We start from the raw sequence: 20,491 nt of genomic DNA, 5'->3' as shown, positions 1-20,491 counted from the left end.
ATAGTGATTTATGATATGGAGGAAAATGAAGAGCAGAGAAAAAAAGAAAACAGGCATTCAATTTTAAATAGCATAGTCAAGAAATAGTTCACCAAGGAGCTGGATTACCTGCATGGTAAGAGATTAACCATTTAAGTATTCTATAACATTGATTCTCAAATGTTAGTCTGCATCAGAATCCCTTGGAGGTTTTAATAAGGTGTGATTGCTGGGCCTTACCCCAGCACTTCTGATTTAGCAAGTATTCAGAGGGACCGAAAAATTAGCACCTTTAACAAGTTTCCGGGTGATGCTGATAGCGGCAACCACACTTTGAGAACTCTTCTAGACCATGCACCCAGCAAACTTTTTCCATAAATACCTGGATAGTAAATACTGAGACTTTGTGAACCATATAGTCGCTGTTGCAATTACTCATCTCTACTGCTGTAGTGCAAAAGTAGCATGGAAAATATGTAAACAAATGAGCAAATAAAATTTTATAGACACTGAAGTTTGAATTTTGTATAATTTTCACGTCAGGAAATACTATTCTTTTGATTTTCTCCAATCATTAAAAAATCTTAATATCATTTTTATTTCATGGGCGCTACAACAACAGATATGGGTTAGGTATTCAGGAAATAAACAGGAAGATAAAAAGTCCCAGAGGCAGGATTTTATTTGCCGTGTTCTAGGATCAGGAAGAAAGACGTTGTGTTAAGAGGAGGGAGCAAAGAGATGAAAGAGGCTGCCGAACTGGAGCCCCTATTCAGGGCTAGATCATATAAGCCCGAATGAGTACATAATTCACTGAATTTCTGGCAGAGAAATGGTATGATCTGTTACATTTTTGAAGTCCCTCTCTGGCTGCTCTATATTATCATGAGACTAATCTGTGGAGAAATGGAGCAAGAGAAGAAGCAAGGAGACTTGTCAGCATCCTCCCTTGGTTATCCAGGTAAATACTTTGGGTTCGAACTCAGACCATGTTATAGAGGTGGTAGAAGGTTTTTTGAGCTATAAACCACTTACATGAGCTGATATATGAGCTCTGAGATGAAAGAGAAATAAAGAAATCAATGACAGTTCTGAGTGTTGGAACCTGAGCGAATTGTAGGGCCAATTACTCAGCTGTAGTCATTAGAGCAAATTGTAGAGCCAATTACTCAGCTGTAGGCAATAGAGCAAAAATCAAAAATCGTGAAAAAGAGGCACAGTTATTTAGAATGGAGAGAAAAAAAGAATACGGTATCATGTTACCAAGTTAAGAAAGCATTACAAGAGGAAAATAAGCTGGGCACAGACAGTGATATACCACATTATAAATATGCGGAATCTAAAATGTCAATCTCATAGGAGTGAGTAGAATGGTGGTTTCCAGAGAATAAGGTGGTGAGGTGGAGGGGAGCATCAGATGACATTATCTCATTTAGTCATTTTAACACTATAATATAGGGACTGCTAGCCAGCCGTTTCATAAATTAGCCATTAGGTAGTTTAAAGTGCCTTACACAAATTTTCTGAGATAGCTTTCAAGCCCAGATATCTGACTTCATGGTCTGTCCTTTTAACCACTTCTAAGTGGACGAAGTGCGGAGGGAGCCAAAAGATTTTTCCAATTTCAATGCACACCTTTTCCAATTTCCCTTTCAAAGTTAGTGTGTGTTATGTTTAACGGAAAGGATGATGATTTTGTCCTTGTTCTCAGCAACTTGCTGTGTGACTTTGGTCAGGTGGCCAAAATGTTTTAGGTGTTTAATTCCTCCTGATTTGTATGAAGATGGCAAAAGAACCTAATTCATCAGATTACTGTGAAAATATAATGAGCACTCACTAAATGGTCTTTGGTGGTTACTGAAGATCCACATTGTTATGAACTATAGTCACCATCACCATATTGTACAGTAGATCTCTTGAACTTATTCCTCCTGTGTAACTGGAATTGTGTAACCTCTGACAACTCCGCAACAGCTCACCCAGGTCCTAGTAACCAACATTTTACTCTCTATTTTTATGAGTTAAATGTTTTTAGATTCCACATGCAAGAGAGATCATGTGGTATATGTGCCAATTTTTGAAAATTGTGGAGAGTAGGTTTTAAGTGTTCTCACCACAAAAAATGATATGTGTGTGAGATAATGCATAGGTGAATTAGCTCAATTTAGCCATTCTAAAGTGTATACATATTTCAAAACAACATGAACATAATAAATATACATATAATCTTTGTCAATTAAAAGTAATTAATTTAAAAATATTTTTTAAATAAAAAAAGACCTAGTGTTGTTCTGGAACCCTATTGACTTCAATAGGAATGACATCATGTTTGAGAGGCAGAGGGAGACCCAGAGCCAGAGAACAAGACAGAGTTTATTGAGGGGACTTACATAAAGGGCAGTGTGGTCGTGGCAGGATGGACAGGAGAACCACTACCATTTGTAAAATACATGCAGTTTATACAGCATTTTCAGTTAGTATCTACCTTCCCCCTAGCAACCTCCACCTGTCAACCTTCATTCAACCCCAAACAAAACACTTCTTTCCCCTGTATGTCATTCCATGGAATGGGCCATGAATCCAATGCTCCTCATAGATAAGGAATGAGTCTCTGGATTGTCCACTTCTAGATTCTTTAGCTCAGAACTCCAAACACACATTATTTTTAGACCATAAGGTTATTCTCAGGATATGTTTAAATTATTGCTGTCAGGTACCTCTGCCATACAGGTTCATTCTCAGTGTATGCTTAATGTAACTTACTGCTGTAAGGTGGATCATATACCCAGCATACTTCAATTAAAAATGAATAAATTAATACTTTAAATAAAAAAGACTGTTCTAAAATAATAAGTTCACAATACATTATTCCCAATTCTGATATATGACCATTCTGAAAACTGAAAGTTGTTTTGTAATTCATCATCAAAACTCAACCTAAACCTACATATGGCTCTTTTTCACTTTCATGTGTCTCCTATATTGTATATATTCATATATTTATCTGAAAAAAAAAACTGTGTTTGATTGCAAGATGCAGCTCAGACTCCTCTAAGATGTAATATACAATATGCATATTATGTGCTTTATTGCTTCTTTAAAATTCAAACTATTCTGAAATCCTAAACATATCTGGTCCCACAGGTTTCAGTGAATATGTTCTATATCTGCTTTAGCATTATTACTTATTATCCTTTATGAAGATGTATTTTAAATTGATGTGATTATGTGAAATAAACCAGTTCCCTTTCAAGAAAACTATTTTTTAAGTCATAATACAGTTAGAGGAACATGATTTGCATTTGACAGAATTATTTGCACTGGAATAATTATACAGAGAGAGAAGAATTAGGAGTTCAAAGTAGGGCACAATGAAATGGAAGGTTCTTTTGGGTCAGGCTAGTCACCTGGCTTTCTTAAAGCCTAAATGGGTAGATGACATATAGAAATTTGTTGTATTCCAGAGTCTGGCCTTAAGCCTTGGAAACTTTGAAATCTGTCAGCACCTCTTCATGAATGGGTGCATCATCTGGAGTTTGACTCACCTAATGAAGGCTAAAGTGTAATGCCAGCCTGGTAATTTTTAATGGGAACCATCACTACCAATGGAATCATATATACTTGGTGCAGAGTCTCCCCATTGTCAAGGGGTGTGGAAAATCGAATTATACTCAAGGTATCACTTTTTAAATTTACTGACAAGAGGACAGTACATTCAGTCCAGCACATGGGAAGAAAACCATATGCATAACTCTATTTATTTAGCATAGAATCAGGACAAAATAATGGAGATAACAGCTATGAGTAATCATACTGGAGACAGAGGAGGCAAATCACATTCTTGGGCCAGGGCACCTCACAGCTCTGCGCAACTCTGTAATGAGCACATTCTTTTGTGTGTGCCTCCTTTGTAGTCTATGCCCTGTAAACTACTATGAGATTGAAGAATTACTTTTTAGAGATTATAAATAATTGATCAGGTTTGTCCTGTGGGCGATCAAGTCTCTTTAAAATGTCTCTTCACTGATTCACTATCTGCTGTTACCTATGTTTAATTAGCAGTAATTAGTCTTAGAGAATGTCCCTCCTCCTCTCCTTTTTATGATACTTTCAAGATACTCCCTTTTCCTAGAAAGGACTGAAATACCTGAAAATATAATGGCTATGAAACATGTAATTAGAAAACCTGAGTTCCAGTCTCAATTTTATAAATTATTCTAGCATGGGAGTCATTACTGCAAATTTCTATTATGCAAATAGAAATATTTTGATCCTGGTATCATATACTTGTTTTGATAATCAACTAGGCAATGCATGTAAAAAGAAACGTGAGAAACACAAAATTCTGTTTAAATTGCATATATTGTCATTAGTTCCCAGCATGCAATGCATCCTCTTTACACTTAGTAAACATCTGTTGAATGAAAAAGTAAATCAATGAGTTGAGCCATCTGTTAATCATGTCTTGCTGCATTTGAAGTCACAGGTCAGGAGTTCCTACACATGTGATTTACTCATGGGGAAAATAAAGAATCACAGTAAGAGAAGATGGTAGCAATGTCCACTCTTCAAATATAGATTCTTTTAAGAAACATATATTCAAACATTGATCTCAATTGACCTTGTTGCTCAACACTCTATCTTCAACAATGCTGTTTAATCACTTTACTGCTCTCTGTGTTATTCAGAAAAACAACTATTGTGCATATTGCCTGGTTTCACCAATATATTGCCTAGTTCCACCAATAAATAGCCTCTTTGCTCTCTACTACGTGCTTGAAATATACCTCTGACACTGCTTTTTATTAAATTGTCATAATCAAATATGCATTCATATCAGTGAAAAGCAAAAGTTTGAGGGAAAGCTTTTTAGACTAAATTTACTGCATTTGGATTTAAAAAATTCGTAGACTCAAGAGTCAAATAAGCCAAATTTACTTTCTTCTGTCATTCGTCTAACAACATTTAACAAGTTCTCACAGTATGCAAAGCTGTCTGTAGGCACTGTGGGAGATATAAAGATGAATTAAACACACTTCCTACCTGTAAAAACCTTACAGAGATAAAAAATATGCATAAATTGCTAGAATACAAGCTGGAAAATGATGAATGCCTTAAGGGGAGCATAAACAATGTTGAGTTCAGTGGTGGTGGAGATTACTTTCTTGCTGAAGGTAAATATAGAATACATATGCAAATATAGAATACATGTGCGTAAACACACATATACATACATGATTAAGGGGGTTGTTATATGCTAATCAGTCTTTAAAATGTTAATCAGCTTGTAAAATGAACCAATCTTTTCAGTGGTTCCAATTAAAAAAACAACAAAATTAAACATATCCTAATGATAGCACCTAAGTGATTCAGAATAAGATCCTGCTTTAAATGTTCAAAGAAATGTTTCTGTGCAAATATTCATTATAAGCCTGAAAACTATAAAATATAATAATGAGCAAAATTAACTTCCTGGCAAATGTCATAGAATCACATTCATTTACATGTAATTATTTAAAAGCTGGAAAAAATTATGAAGAAAACTGGACCACTTAAGAATGAAAATCAAAGGACAATAGCTGATGTAATACTGAAATGAATATTAGTGAATGTAAAAGCATCAAAATATTCTCTAAGTGTTTTAAATAATTTGAAACAAGGCCTTGGTCCAATGGACTTAAAGCATGGATATTTCAAAAATGACTCTGGCCAGCTAGTCTCATTTTTCTCAGTGTATAGATTGCAAAATCAATTTAGGTCTAGTAAGAGGAGGTCAAGTTAGATATTATAAATTTTCTTAAAACAACCTAAATATGAAGAAAGCATCAGAGCAACTTATTAAGAACTGTCAACTTATAAAATTCTCTAAATTGGCTAAAGAGGATTGAGATAAGTTATAGATTAGGTGGTCTCTTCAAGAGAATTTATATGACGGCACAACCAAAACTAGCTAAATTCAAGCACTAGCTACTTTGGGGCCTAGTTCTGTGTTTTCAAGAAAATTCTGTAATCTTCCTGAACCACCTTCAGAAAGTAGGTATCTTAAATCTCAGGCTACATTAATACCTACCTCATTAATTTTTAAAAAAAATTAAATGAGTTCATACACATAAAGTAAGACTAAAATTAAAATCCTAAGCCTTTCAACTGACTGAACAGACTCTCTTTTGGCTAAGGAGACCACAGCAAAACCTTATCAACAAAAGTTCCTGGCCATGACAGGATGAAAGGTCAGATATACCTCTTATATTGGCTTCCTTTGTGGTTTAGACACAATTGACCAGCAATAATGTTAAATTAGAGATCATAAGACTGATAGAACAGACTCTTTGTGGCCCAATAAGATGCCAAATTATAAACAGGACCAAAGACCATGCCAGGCAAGGGTTAAGTCACACACCCTTACACTTAAAGAATAAGTTCTAGCTGCCACAAGCTTTTTCTATCTAGCAGCTAAATGAGCACTGGCCTTGAGATAAGCAAATTAAGACAACTGCAGTTCAATGCCAGAATCTGACCCTCCACCCCCTGTTCCACAGGCCATAACTACAGCTTTGATGGGACAAGAGATAGATTTCACTCACTTTCTTCTGATAAGAGACCACCAACCCTGACCTGTTTCTGGCTGGTTTACAAAGACTGCACCCTTGAATGCCTTCATGTTCATGCTTTACCTTTTGACATATGGGGCCTAACTGTAATATAATTAAACATTAAGTCTCTATCCCAAAGTGAATATGAGTTGTACGTAAACTGCATGTTCATTCGGTATGCAAGTGTTAGGACGCCCTTCATGAATATTCACGGCTCCTCCTGTAACTTGTTGTATATGTGTACTTGGCCTACTTGTTTGGTGTAAATCCCTGTTTCATCCTCACATCTCTTGAAGTGCCTGCTTCTGGGCTCTGCTAGAGGCTTCTTTTCCTAGCCTGTCAGAATGGCCATCTTGCAGGCTGTTATCCTTTATGAGAAATAAAATCTCCTCTCCAACTTTATAGCTCTCATGATTTTTTACTTGACAGAAGTTCAAGAATAGTATCATCTCAGAAATTAACTCTCAGTAACTATCTTTTCCAAAAGTGAAAATACAATCTTGACAGTAAGGGAAGGAAGAGGAAAACACTGACATGGGAAAATTTACTGTCACTAATGCTATAACGATTATTCCTTTTCCTGCATTAAAATCTGAGTGGAAGCCAGAGGCATTACAACAGAATAAGTACATTAAATTTTTAATTTAAATTTATTTTCTTTTTACACAATTTTCACTTTTTTTTTACCAGTTGTTTATAGTCCTTAATTTGCTTATTCTTTGATTCTTGATGTAAAATTTTGAGTTGCATAAATAAACCTATAGCTACATTACAATATAGAGGGATTCCTGAATGTTGCAAAAATGAAGGTATTACATCCAATACTTCATTGCAGTATGGTTGCCAGGTTAAATATAGGACACATGGTTAACTAGAAATTTCTGATAAACAAGAAAAACTTTTTTCCAAATAAATGTTAATACTAACAAATTATTTTCTATTTGTCTTTAAAATTCAAATTAATGAGTACATCCTGTATTTTTATTTGTAAATCTGCAACCCTGGACTGTAGGAAATACACTAATCTCCAATGTACTAAACCAAAAACAAATCAATTAACAAGTAGCTCCGTCCCTTTGTCGTGGTCCCTGCCTCCACCTCCTTTATTTAGACTATAATCATTCTCTCCCTAATAATTTCAGTAGCCTCCTAATTGCCTCAGATTTTACATGCTCCCTCTTCCAATCTGTTCTCCACACTGTAGTAAAGTGATTGTTCCAATAAACAAACCCGATCACAGTGACTTGTCTGCTAAAAGCTTGCCAATATTTCTCCAGAGCCTTCAGGATAAAACATAAGCTCTTTAGTAAATAATGCAGAGTCCTAGGTAGTCTATGTCAGCCTTCTTCCCCAGTTTGGTGAAAACTAAACCCCTACAATGAACTTCATCCTGTCCTAATTTTTTTTGCCTGGAAGGATCTTCTCAACCCCACTTTTCCCCCTGATGAGACTCTTGCTTGCCAATCTGAATTATGTACCTTTTCTCTTATGTTTTCCCATAGTGTTCCTGTTCCAATTTTAGTACTTTATAACAATTGTCAGATAAGACTGCAATTGTCTTTTCCACTCTCTCGTCTCCCTGGTAGACTCTATGCCATGGAAGGGTTAAATACAGGACACATGGTTAATTATAACCATGTGTTTTTGTTTTTCTAATTTGTTTTTCTAATCTTTAATATACACTATTTGACAGTTCTTTTAAGTGTGTTGAATGAAGAAAGAGATTTCTAGTTAAACAATATATTAGGATAGCAAGGTAAGATGAAAAAAGAGAATTATGAAAAACTGTAATATCAAAAATAAGATACAATTTTTAGTGTGTTCTTATGTTTTGTCCACCTTTATTTATTGGTGGCATAGTTCTTTTTTTATCTGAAAAGTAAAAACTATATATATTTATGGCATATATGCTGTTTCACTATATGTATATGCTGTCTAATGGCTAAATCAAGCTATTTAACATATGATAACCCATACTTATAATTTTTGTGGGTGATGAGAACACTTAAAATCTACTATCTTAACAGTTTTCAATGCAAAGTACTATTATTAGCTATGCTATTAGTTACCATGATATAGAGTAGTTCTCTTGAACATATTCCTCCTGTGTAACTGACATTTTGTGTCTGATTTGTTTTTTCTAAGACCAGCCGAGAGCGGGCACAAAAGAACCAGCGGGTAGGCAAGTGTAGGAGCAAAACTGCAAGTTTATTTTTGATCACCTAAGGTGTGCGGGAGAAGTCTGTCGGCCTCCGGCAAAGGAGGCTGGCAGAGTCCCCCGGTGGGGCTCTAGGACGGACTTCCCACAGTCCTGACATCCCGACAGGAGTGGGGCTGTAAGAAGGCCGAGTGGGACCCTGACCGACAGCGGCTTTTCTAGGAGTGGGAGGGCAATAGGCGGGGCACGGGCGTGTAGGGGGCGTTCTGCAGGTGCGACCAGGTAAATCTTGGTCTCTTCGGATTGACGTCACCTGGCGCATGCCCAGTTGGTCTGCACCTTCCCGGGTTGCCGGCTGCATTTTCACGCGCCCGGGAAGAGCTGGTGGTGAAGAAGAACCCGGAAGTGCACCATCTTGCCTCCCTTCGTCCAAACAGTGTCCTTTGAGGAGTATCTTCTCAATATCTGCAGCCCACAGCCTCTGGTAACCAATATTTTACTCTCTGTTTCTATGAGCTCAAACTTTTTACATTTCCCTTGTAAGTGAGATCATGTGGTGTTTGTTTTTCTGATCCTGGCTTATTTCCCTTGCCGTAATGTCATTCAGGTTCATCTGTGTTGCACAAATGACAGGATTTACTTCTGTCTGGCTTCTTTTGTAAGGCTAAATTATATTCCATTGTGTATATATACTACATTGTCTTTATCCATTCATCCATTGATGGTGTAAACCAAAAAGTATCTGAGACAGGTCTCAGTGAATTTAGAATTTATTTTGCCAAGGTTAAGGGTCATAGCTTATGACAAGGCTTCAGGAGATCCTGAGAATATGTGCTGAAGGTGGTTGGGCTACAGTTTAGTTTTGTACATTTTCTTGGGAAATTTCAAAGTGGGATGGGTCAGGGGCAGGGCTTCCAGGTCATAGGTGGATTTAAAGATTTTCTTATTGGCAGTTGGTTGCAAGGAATAAGCTCTGCCTGAAGAGTTGAAAACAGCTTGAGTTAAGATATAGGGTTGGAGACTGTGGAAGCAAGGTTCTTCTCATGTAGGTGAAGCCTCCAGGTAACAAACTTCAGAGAGAATAGATGAAAATGTATTTTATCAAAGATGTCAGACTCTTTGGAGGGACCTAGTAAGGGAAGGAGATTCTCCAAAGAATGTAGTCTCCCCAAGAGATAGCTTTGCAGTGTCATTTCAAAATATGTCAAGCAGTATGTTATGGGGTAAACTACTTTATCTCCTTTTAGGGTCTGTTATCTGTTATACAGTGCTGTACCAGAGTCAGGCTGGGGTTGGTATCCTATTGCTACAGTCCGTTCTGTCACTCTTAGAATCTCTGTTTTAATGTAAATGCCAGTTAATTGTGCCTGAACTCCAAAAGGAGAAGAGTATAATGAGGCATGTCTGACCTCCCCATTCCAGTAATATCATGGCCTGAACTAGTTTTTCAGGTTTGATGGGGTCCCCTTGGCTGAGAGGGGTGGTCCATTCGGTCAGTGGAAGGAATTAGAAATTTGCAGTGGACGTTTGGGTTGATTCCATATCTTGGCTATAGCGAATGATTTCTTTCCATGAACATGGATGTGCAGGTTGTACACTTCTTGGCATACGAGGTAAATAACTGCCAATTATTTGTTTAAAAACTGAAAGGATTTATAAGTAACAATATCTCATTTTTATAATCATTGAAGACAGATGTGAACTGAATAACATGAACAGAGAAAGAATTCCTTAACTTCTAACCAGGATATTTTAAAACTTGACATAAAACAAGGCATTTTTAATGAATAACTTATACACAGTGTTTAAAAAGTACAGAAAGCACCCTGTCCTGCTCACCCAGCCATTGACTGCCTGTCCTAGAGATAACCATCTGCAGAGTTCCCCAAGTGCCCTTCCAGAGACTATTTGTGCAAATGTAAGCAAATATATGCAAATAGAAGCACATATACATTTCCATTGTTTCTAAGGGTAATTAAATCTTCAACCAATAAAGAATATAAAGTTATAAAGCTTTCAACTGACCTATTCAAGCAGTCGATTTCATAAGAATAATTATTTTTTACTTGGTTTCACTGTTTCAATCAGTAATTAAGTAATTAAATATTCATTAATAAAGAATTTGTAATGTCCTGATTGCAAATTTTAAGTGGGTCATGCTCCCAAAAAATAAGCTCCTTTTCATTGTCTGAAGTTCTTAATAATTTAAGCAGACAGCCTCTCTAAAAAATATATATTTTCCTTTTTTCAGTTTTTTCTTCTCTATGTTGCATTTTTGAACTTTTTATTTCTCCAACAATCTTTGCATTCATTTTCAATGCTCAAAAAGATTAAAAATTAAAGTATAGTTGTTTACAAAGTATATGAAATGTACTTTCATCAAAAATGTTTGTGAAAATAAAGTATTAACTTATGAAATTAAGTTATTTTTCTTGTAAAATATTTAATATTGTATTTTACAATTTGTTTTAGCCTCTTAATTTTAATTTTGAAAATAATAATCATCATACATAATATTGACATTTTAAAGATAAATTAAATTTATAACATATTTAATAATAATAAAGGTATTTATAATTTTACCTTACTAGAATATAAAGAACACTTTGGTTGTCATTGTTAAGGACAGAAATGATGCTTCACATATTATGTGGTAAATATGTATATATACATCTTCATATATACATATTTACCAAGGGACATTTATAATTTACCAGGAATTTATAATTCAAGATGTTTCTTGACTGCCATGTGCAATTTGTATGAAAGTTGCATGAGTGTTTCCGTACTTTTGGAAACAAAATAAAATAAGATAAAACAAATAGATGTTCCCCAATTTTGAGAAATGATATTTTGTTATGCTAGAATCCATTGCCTTCAAGGGAACTTTACTCGTAAATATGTATGCCTTTTTTCCTACCTAAGCCCATCCACTGCTCTATTCTCTCCGTAGTGTTTAAATGTTGTTTATCTTCCAATAAAGTATAGCACACACATTTTTTTCAGCACTCAGATACACTTAACTTTGTTTTAAAATGAGTAGGACAAATGTTGAAAAGTGTTTCCTGGGGTCTGAGCAGTGTTAATATGAAAGGAAACATTTAAGCATTGTCTTATGCTGCGCTTGAATGTAAGATTCTGAGTGACAGGGTGGCCATATGTTCTTTAGTACATGTCCTGAATGTGTTCTTTGTAAAAGGTCAAGTATTCTTTAAGGTAATGGACCCAGGACAGGGATGCTTCTTACCCAAGTTTACGGGTAGCACTGATGTGATCATCAGATTGTCTGTTTTTCCTGGGTACGATTCCCATAAATGCTCTCCATTAGATTCACATAACCTAGCACTGTCTGGCACATAATAGGTGCTCAAGAAATACAAAGAAGAAAGGAAGGGAAGGAAGGAGGAAAAAAGAGGATGAAGGGAGAAAGGGAGGTTGGCTCTTATATTAACTTCTCCTGCTTGTGGGGTGATGGGGTGGGAGGAGACTCTTAGATCATTTGGCAGTGCTTTCTTGAAATAGGTATTTTAAGCTCTTCTTGATAGGAGATAATTTTTAATATAGGGAAGTCTCAGTGTCTTTGAGATAATCAACTAGGAAATATATTTGAATTATCAATCCAGTCTGCTAAATGGATAACATTTAACAATTCACAAATAACACAGACTTTATAGTCTTTTTGTTTTCTATCTAAATAAAGAGCTTATTAGTAAATAATCACCTTATAATCACCTGTCTGAAATCACTCACCTACTAGTTACTTTTGTCTTTTTTTAGCACGGTTTAATGGTTCTACCTTATCAAAAAACTTATTTAGCTTTATCTTTGGTGCTAGCTCTGAGAAAGACTTCAATGCCTTTTTGGCAGGTAGAATTTAACATCTAATTAAGTTCCTCAGACTTTACGAATTTCCTTTTGAAACAAAATCAAGCAGTTTTCAGTCCTTTTAATTCTCTATCCTGTTGTTCAGTAGTTATATTAAAGTATAGGTATAATAAAAATACAGTTAATTAGGTTTGGATTGGCAGTATGTTTGGCAGGCATTAAAGCAGTGATACATTTCAAAGTGAGATTGTAAACTTTTCTCTCAGCACTTTTCAACGCCTAATAACACGATTTTCATAAAACTTAAAATACTTGTGGATACACTAATATTTTGTTGGACATTATGGAAAATCCTCCATTGTTTAGAATCTAACTCTTTCTGAATCTAGACTATCCTTAGAACTTCTCAATAAGTCATAACTTTAGTGAAATGGTTATATTATATTGATAGATATTTGGATCACCACATTACTGTTTACAGAATACTTGTATTTTATATGAAACTTTAAAGTAAAATATATATCCAAGAATATATATATTTATGTGAAATAACATGTATAAACACATACAGATATTTTATATATATATAATATATATATAATATATATATTATATATATATATATATATATAAATTTCAGTGAATGACAATTAATGGCATAAAACAGATTCACCAGCATGACTGTGTTGGAAAAGATTGACAAGACTTATAGAAAACATCCAGTTAAGATTAAAATGTCAAATATAGTATACACCAAACTGAATCAGTACTATTTAATTAATAGGACTGTGAATGATTTGATACATATAAATAATGGTAATCAAAATAGATACTTCATAAACTATCCTAAAAGAAAAAAAATTATAAATTTCAAAAACACTTACATTTAACTGCAACACAATTGCATGGAAAAAATAATTTAATGACCGCACTGAAGTGAAGAAAAAATACAATGAATGAAAGTGAGACGGTCTCTCAGATTTATTTCCTCCAAGTCCATGTAGCTGTGACTCCAGACTCCTTTTGTATTGCTGTCACAGTTTTGAATGTCTGCTCAGAGAAATAATATGCTGGTCTTGTAGTTATGAGATCTTTTCCACCAACTGCATGGTGTGACCTTAAAGGGATTTAGACTAGATGATATTTATATCTAATCTAATCCTTTCTGTGACGATTCATTTTGTTCACTTCTGTACAAATAGAACCTAAATAACTGTTTGCTTTGAGGAACCCTTACTTTTTTTTTTTTTTTTAAGATTGAAGTAACTAACCTGACTTTTCCTTCTCTGAAGATGGTCATGTTCCTCAGTCCCCCATCACACTCTCAGGCAAATCAATTTACCATGCAATGACAACAAGACTTTCCTCTAGTCCATACCATGAAACCTGCATCAAAGGAGTGATTTGAGCAGAAACAGAAAAAGAACCTGATGTTATCCCATCATGTGAAAATGTGAAGTAGAGAATATTTAAATATCCTGATCAATATTATTTTTTACTATCAATGAAGTGGAATGTCATAAAAATTTGAGGACATTTTAATAGTATGATCTTTATTCAAAAAACATAATATGGTGAAGAAACCTCATTAACTATTAGCTGTACGCTTTCCAACTCATTACCATTTTCCTCCTTTTTAAGTAATTTTCCTCATCAGGTAGAATGAATTGCCTTTAGGTAAGCTAGTCCTTGTCAAGAACTGTGAAGGGCCTGAGATGTTAGCCTGCATGCAAGCTGACAAGTTATCCTGACTAACTTTCATAGAAACTGGCAGAGGACACACGAAGAGTCAAGGCAAAGCAGGCAGCATGAATTGTGTGTTCACGTGGGCTCCCCTTGCCCATCCCTGATTCCCTAAAGTAATGCAAAGTAGGCCAGCTTAATGTTGTGCATGTACTGGCTTTGTGTGACAACTGAGAAACCTTGAGTGTAAGAAACCCCAGCCTTGTAAAGAGGGCTGCTAGCAACCCTGCCAAAACTTTGCCCCAGAGGGAGACATACTGGTTAGCAAGCAACCTGCCCTTCGCTCAGAAGACATATAGGAACATGAGAAATCCATGGTGGATTACCTCCCACTATCTGTGGAAGATAGTGTGGTGACTCCTCAAAGATCTAGAACAAGAAATGCCATTTGACCCAGTAATCCCATTACTTTCTACATATGGCTTTCTATATATGGCTAGCAAGTTTTCACAGCACCATTTATTAGATAGGGAATCCTTTCCCCATTTCTTGTTTTTGTCAGGTTTGCCAAAGACCAGATGGTTGTAGATGTGTGGTATTATTTCTGAGGGCTTTGTTCTGTTCCATTGTTCTATACGTCTGTTTTGGTACCAGTTCCATGCTGTTTTGGTTCCTGTAGCCTTGCAATATAGTTTGAAGTTAGGTAGCATGATGCCTCCAGCTTTGTTCTATTTTCCAAAGCCAACAATAGCTAAGAGGATTTCTTCTTACCAATGAATCTGCTCGGCAAATCTCTTTGGAAGCACAGTAAACACAATTGTTTTCTCTTGCCTATTGTTAATGTAGTTGTTAGTTGACTTAATATTGGCTGAGCCCTAAGGACAAAAGGTTCAGAAATGTACAGTTAAAATTATTAATGGAACTTATAAAATCAAATGATTCATTAGAGTGCAATCTACTGCAGATCCCTTTTAAAAAATTCTATTTTCTATTATCTTGTGATCTGTTTCTCAGGCACAAGTTTTAGCCTACAGATATTCACTGTGATTGGTGATCGTTACTTTTAAAAATATGTTACAATAACAATGTTATTATTTACCTTTCTAACAGTATTTTCATTCTTCCCTTTATGTTTTCTTTTAATACAATTTTAGCTTGGTATGGCATTTAGAGAATTAAAATAATTCCGGTTATAACTAGTAAATAATTGGTTCTCTGTAAATACCTACTGCTTGAATATTATAATATTTGCGGGTTTGCTATAGCATATTTGTATAACATGAAATTTGTCTTTGGTAGAGGTGGATTTTAGTTTATAGCAAGATAAAGTTCACATATGCTAACTTTAAATCTGAACTTGATCCATTTTCACCTACTTTCCTTTACAGATTTGTTATTCCATCAACAACAGTTTATTTACTTTCCCGGAAATATTATTTCAGATTTATCTTTTTACCAATTCCTTTTCCTTTTGCCAGAGAGAGATAAAAAGAGATAAAAGCCAATTTGAGTTCTATCTTTTCTTTAATCTTTTCCTTAAACATCCAAGTTTTCAATGATCTTTCAGTTTCAACTTCTAAATGCCATTTTTTTCATTTCATTTGGTCATGAGGATCTTAGTGTAAACCTGTCTATTGCTAGTAGTAATACTATTACTAATGGTAACAGTAACAGTAGTAGGCAAAGTAGTGATAAGTAATTAATATTTATTAAGAGTTTAATGTATGTAATACATTGTACAAAACACACATTTTCTTATTTCTTATAATATTCTAACACATTGAGTTCTTTAAGAAAGACTGAGATACTGAGTTTTTCAATAGTCACATAACTTGGGTAACATCACACAGCTTATCAATACTGAAATTCAAATTCAAACTTTTTTTATTTCAAGACTTCACATTCTACACTATCAAACTATATGTTGTGTTTAGTGAATTTGTAAAAAATATCTTTATCTACCTAATATAATGCAAGTTTTTTGAGGGAAATGACAATGTCTGATATATTTCTGGCTCCATCATAGGACTTAATTTCCTGTATACTAAAAATCCATAAGGAATATGAAGTCATTAATTGAACAACTGATATAGTTAGTTATAAAACTCATTTTTAACAAAAGGCAAATATTAAGAGTGATACTAAAATAATCTGTTAGCCTTACTTATTCAAACTTTTTCTTTGTCATGCATGTGTATCCAGCTCTGTATTAAATGAAGCACTGAAAGAGTACAGCCTGGTGTAGTGGTTCTCTTACCTGAACTTGCATCAGAATTCTCTTCAAGTCTTAATGAATCAGATTACTGGGCCCTACCACTGAAGTAGATTTGAGGTCTTTAAGGTCTCATTCAACAGATTTGAGGTCTTTGAGAACTACTTGTCAGTGCTTCCAGAATCAGAAAGTTTGAGCTAGAATCCTAGCTGTGTCATTTATAAGCTTTCTGAATTTGAACAAGTGATAAATATCTCTGGGCCTTAGTTTTTTTCACCTATGTGAAGGGTATATTAGAATTTTTGTGTGTATTAAATGACACAACATATGCAAATTGCTTTAAGCAGAACCTGGGACATATATAATAAGCACTTAATAATTATTAACCATATTTATTTTGTATTAACTATAATTATTAATTGCAAACATATTACCAACTCCTTATTAGACTGCCTTTTGTGTCATAGTGGGAAAATCAAAGCTCTGAGAAATAAATGCTGAGGTGTGATTTTCAGAATAGAGGAGAAGAAAAGGATCACGTTTAAGAAAGTTATGAGAAAGGCCTTAGTAGAAGAAAGATCATTCAGATATTCAGATCCAAAACAATTGTACAAAGGACACAGAAAACCCCACAGGAAGAAAGTGTCTGTAAGAAGAAGGAGAAAACAGAATGATTTAAAATGAAACAGAGCAGAGGTCAAGAAAATTTTAGTTAACATGGTACCCAATCTGAAAGGTACACAATTCAAGATGAATTCTTCTAACCATAAAATTATTACTACTTTATAAATAGTAACATAATGTTAGTTTACTCAACCATTTTACTTTAGAGTATGAAACATGACATTGGTGTAATTTCTGTACTTAATTTGAGGTATCAAACTATACCAAATATTCTCAATATCCTCTGAATATGTTGTCTATAAAATGAGAGACTAGGGGAATTTTTGCAATTTACCACTCCAAATGGAAAACACCAGCAACTCTGAATCTGCATATTTTCTTAGCAACAGAATAGATTATATCAGGGCTCCACTCAAGTCAGTTTTTTTAAATAGCAAATGCTTAAGAGATGAAGGATGTAGATTTTGGTATGGCTAGTCCTTCACCAACTGGCCCATTTTCAGGTTAGATCTCATGTACTCTTAGATTTCAATTTAATTAAAAAATTTAAAAAGATGAAAATTATTTCCTTCAGTTTTTAACAAGATCAATTTATTCTAATCTAAAATAACCTGAGCAGAAAACGCAGCAGGGGCGTAATTTCCCACTAAACAGTTTTAGGTAAAAGGTCATTTTATGGTCACTGTTGTGACCATAAATATCTAATTGTTTTTGCATATGTCATGAAGCAGACAATAGGGAAATAAAAGCAGAGTAACATTGCCAAGACTTAAGGAAAGAACTATCACTTCCACTAGTTTTCTTCAGAATGTAGTCTCTGGGTGTCTACCCCAGAATTACATAAGAGGTTTGTGAGAAATGTTGGGGACATCTCTAAGGCCCACTGACTTACAATTTCTTGGGTATAGACTCATAAATTGTTGCTTTAGGGATTCCACAGATAATTCCCTTTATCCAGAGCCTGTAGCTATCTGATGTTGACAAGCACAGGGTTTCTGGGAGAAATTATGTGGTTAAAAGCAAATTACATTTTCTTTCTTTAGGTTAAAGTGTGCAAATAAATTAAACGCACCATCAGTGATAATATATTTGCTGAGAGAACAAAGCACAAGGTAAACAATGCTTTACTTCATATTTAGCAGACCTGCCATATTTTTATGTATGCCATAGATTCAGTGTAGAAAAGTATTCAGAGAGTATGATAAGCCTAGATACTTGAGCCTTGACCATAGTTTAGAAGACAAGAACACCATTTTAGGAAAATGTTCTCCTCATGCAAACGTTTTTATCTGGAAAATATCTAAATAGATATCCATATCACATGATAACAATGCAGATGAAAATGCATCATATAGCTTATTAATATTCCAATTGAAAAGCTGAAATGTCTCATATATTTACTATTTATTATATACCATATTATAAATGGCATGTAAATAAGTTCCTTCTTTTCCAAAAGAAGGGAGACAACAATAAAAATACATTATCTTGTCATAGGAATATAAGATTAGTGTCACATACTTTTTATCCACATAAAATGTGTATGTATAGCTGTAGAATAAATATCTAGAAGTGGGTTTAATGGATATTATTTTTCAAAATGTCACTACATCATCTACTAAAAAGCTTATGACAACTTGAACTTTCATCAAAACATTAAGATAATCAATTATTTTTCCAAATTCTCATTATCCATAATAGGTATTAATACTTTTTAAAATCTTTATCATATGAAGATAAATGTTACGTATTTATTACAATTTTATTTCTTTATGGCTGAGATTACAGATTTTGTATGCCTATTCACTATTTCTATAGTTATTGACCAATTCTGCTACTACTCTGTATGACTCTTACTGATTTGTAAAGTCTTTTAGCGTTAAAGCAATTTGCTCCCTTGCTGTTATATGGCTGCTCCTTTTTCTTGTTTGTCATTTGTCATTTGGCTTGATTAATGGTATTATCTATACAAGAGATTTAAACTTTTGTGTAATCAAATTCAGTAATATTTTATTTTCTGCTTTTCGTACATGTAACATTTGTAGAGAGCCTGGTAACTTCTGTAATCACTTATAAATATATTTTTGGTGCTTTCAATATATTAATAATAATTTATACTACATATTACAAAGATGTAGTTTGTATCTATTCTTAATATGTTTATTGTGCTTCCATTCCAACAAGCCAAAATTTACAGAAAATTATGTTTATTGTGTTTCACTTAATCAAAATAACTGCTTTATGCTATCATATGGATAATTCACATAAAAAGATTAGAAAATTCAAAAAAGAAAAATTAGAATTATTCATAATAGTAACAATCAGATACTAAACTGCCACTAGTTATTATATATCATTCACTTCATTTATTCATTTATTATCTTTTATCTATTGATTTTCTCACTTAAAAATATAATATATCTCATTTCAACTTTAGAAAATACATAAGAACTTAATTATATAGTATACCTTAAGCCTTTTTCCTTTTTTTTTTTTTTTTTTTTTTTGAGATGGAGTCTCACTCTGTCGCCCAGGTTGGAGTGCAGTGGCGTGATCTTGGTTCACTACATCCTTTGCCTTTAGGGTTCAAGCAATTGTCCTGCCTTAGCCTCCCTAGTAGCTGAGATTACAGGCACGCACCTCCACGCCCAGCTAATTTTTGTATTTTTAGTACAGACGGGGTTTCACCATGTTGGCCAGATGGTCTCAAACTCCTGACCTCAAGTGATCTGCCCACCTTGGCCTCCCAAATTGCTGAGATTACAGGCATGAGCCACCACACCTGGCCTCCCATAAGTTTTAAACATGCTACTTCAAGTTTAAATTTCTGTTATTTTACTAAAATTGTGTTTAGTATCCTTTTACATAGACTACTCAAGGAAATAATCATTATGAAAAATTCTTGGAAGCTGAATTCCTGGGTCAAATTTTCTTAATATATTTCTAGGTTTTTCCATATGTTGCCAAATTGTCCTCAAGAGACTTTTACTGACTGTTAGCTCATGAACTGTGCATGAGGCTTTCCATTTAACTAAAACCTTGCCAACACTTAATAGTGCTTTTAAAGTTAAATATGTAACAATAAAAATCTTTGAAAATCTAATGTGCAAATAGTATTTTTTTTTTTTTTTTGAGACGGAGTCTCTCTCTGTCGCCCAGGCTGGAGTGCAGTGGCCTGATCTCAGCTCACTGCAAGCTCCGCCTCCCGGATTTACGCCATTCTCCTGCCTCAGACTCCCGAGTAGCTGGGACTACAGGCGCCCGCCACCTCCCCCGGCTAGTTTTTTGTATTTTTTTTTTTTTTAGTAGATACGGGGTTTCACCGTGTTAGCCAGGATGATCTCGATCTCCTGACCTCGTGATCTGCCCGTCTCGGCCTCCCAAAGTGCTGGGATTACAGGCTTGAGCCACCGCGCC

The 20,491-nt window shown here is 34.6% G+C and overlaps 1 protein-coding gene across 3 annotated transcripts in view; it reads left to right on the top strand.

Moving 5' to 3' along the window:
• Positions 1–20,491, top strand: part of LRRTM4 (leucine rich repeat transmembrane neuronal 4) — a 774,590-nt gene that overhangs the window by 131,116 nt on the left and 622,983 nt on the right. The window lies entirely within an intron of this gene.

This window comes from Piliocolobus tephrosceles, chromosome 15 (assembly GCF_002776525.5).
Source record: "Piliocolobus tephrosceles isolate RC106 chromosome 15, ASM277652v3, whole genome shotgun sequence".
NCBI classification, from domain to species: Eukaryota; Metazoa; Chordata; class Mammalia; order Primates; family Cercopithecidae; genus Piliocolobus; species Piliocolobus tephrosceles.
Note: the sequence above shows the minus strand (reverse complement) of the source record. Positions and strands in the feature narration are given on the sequence as shown.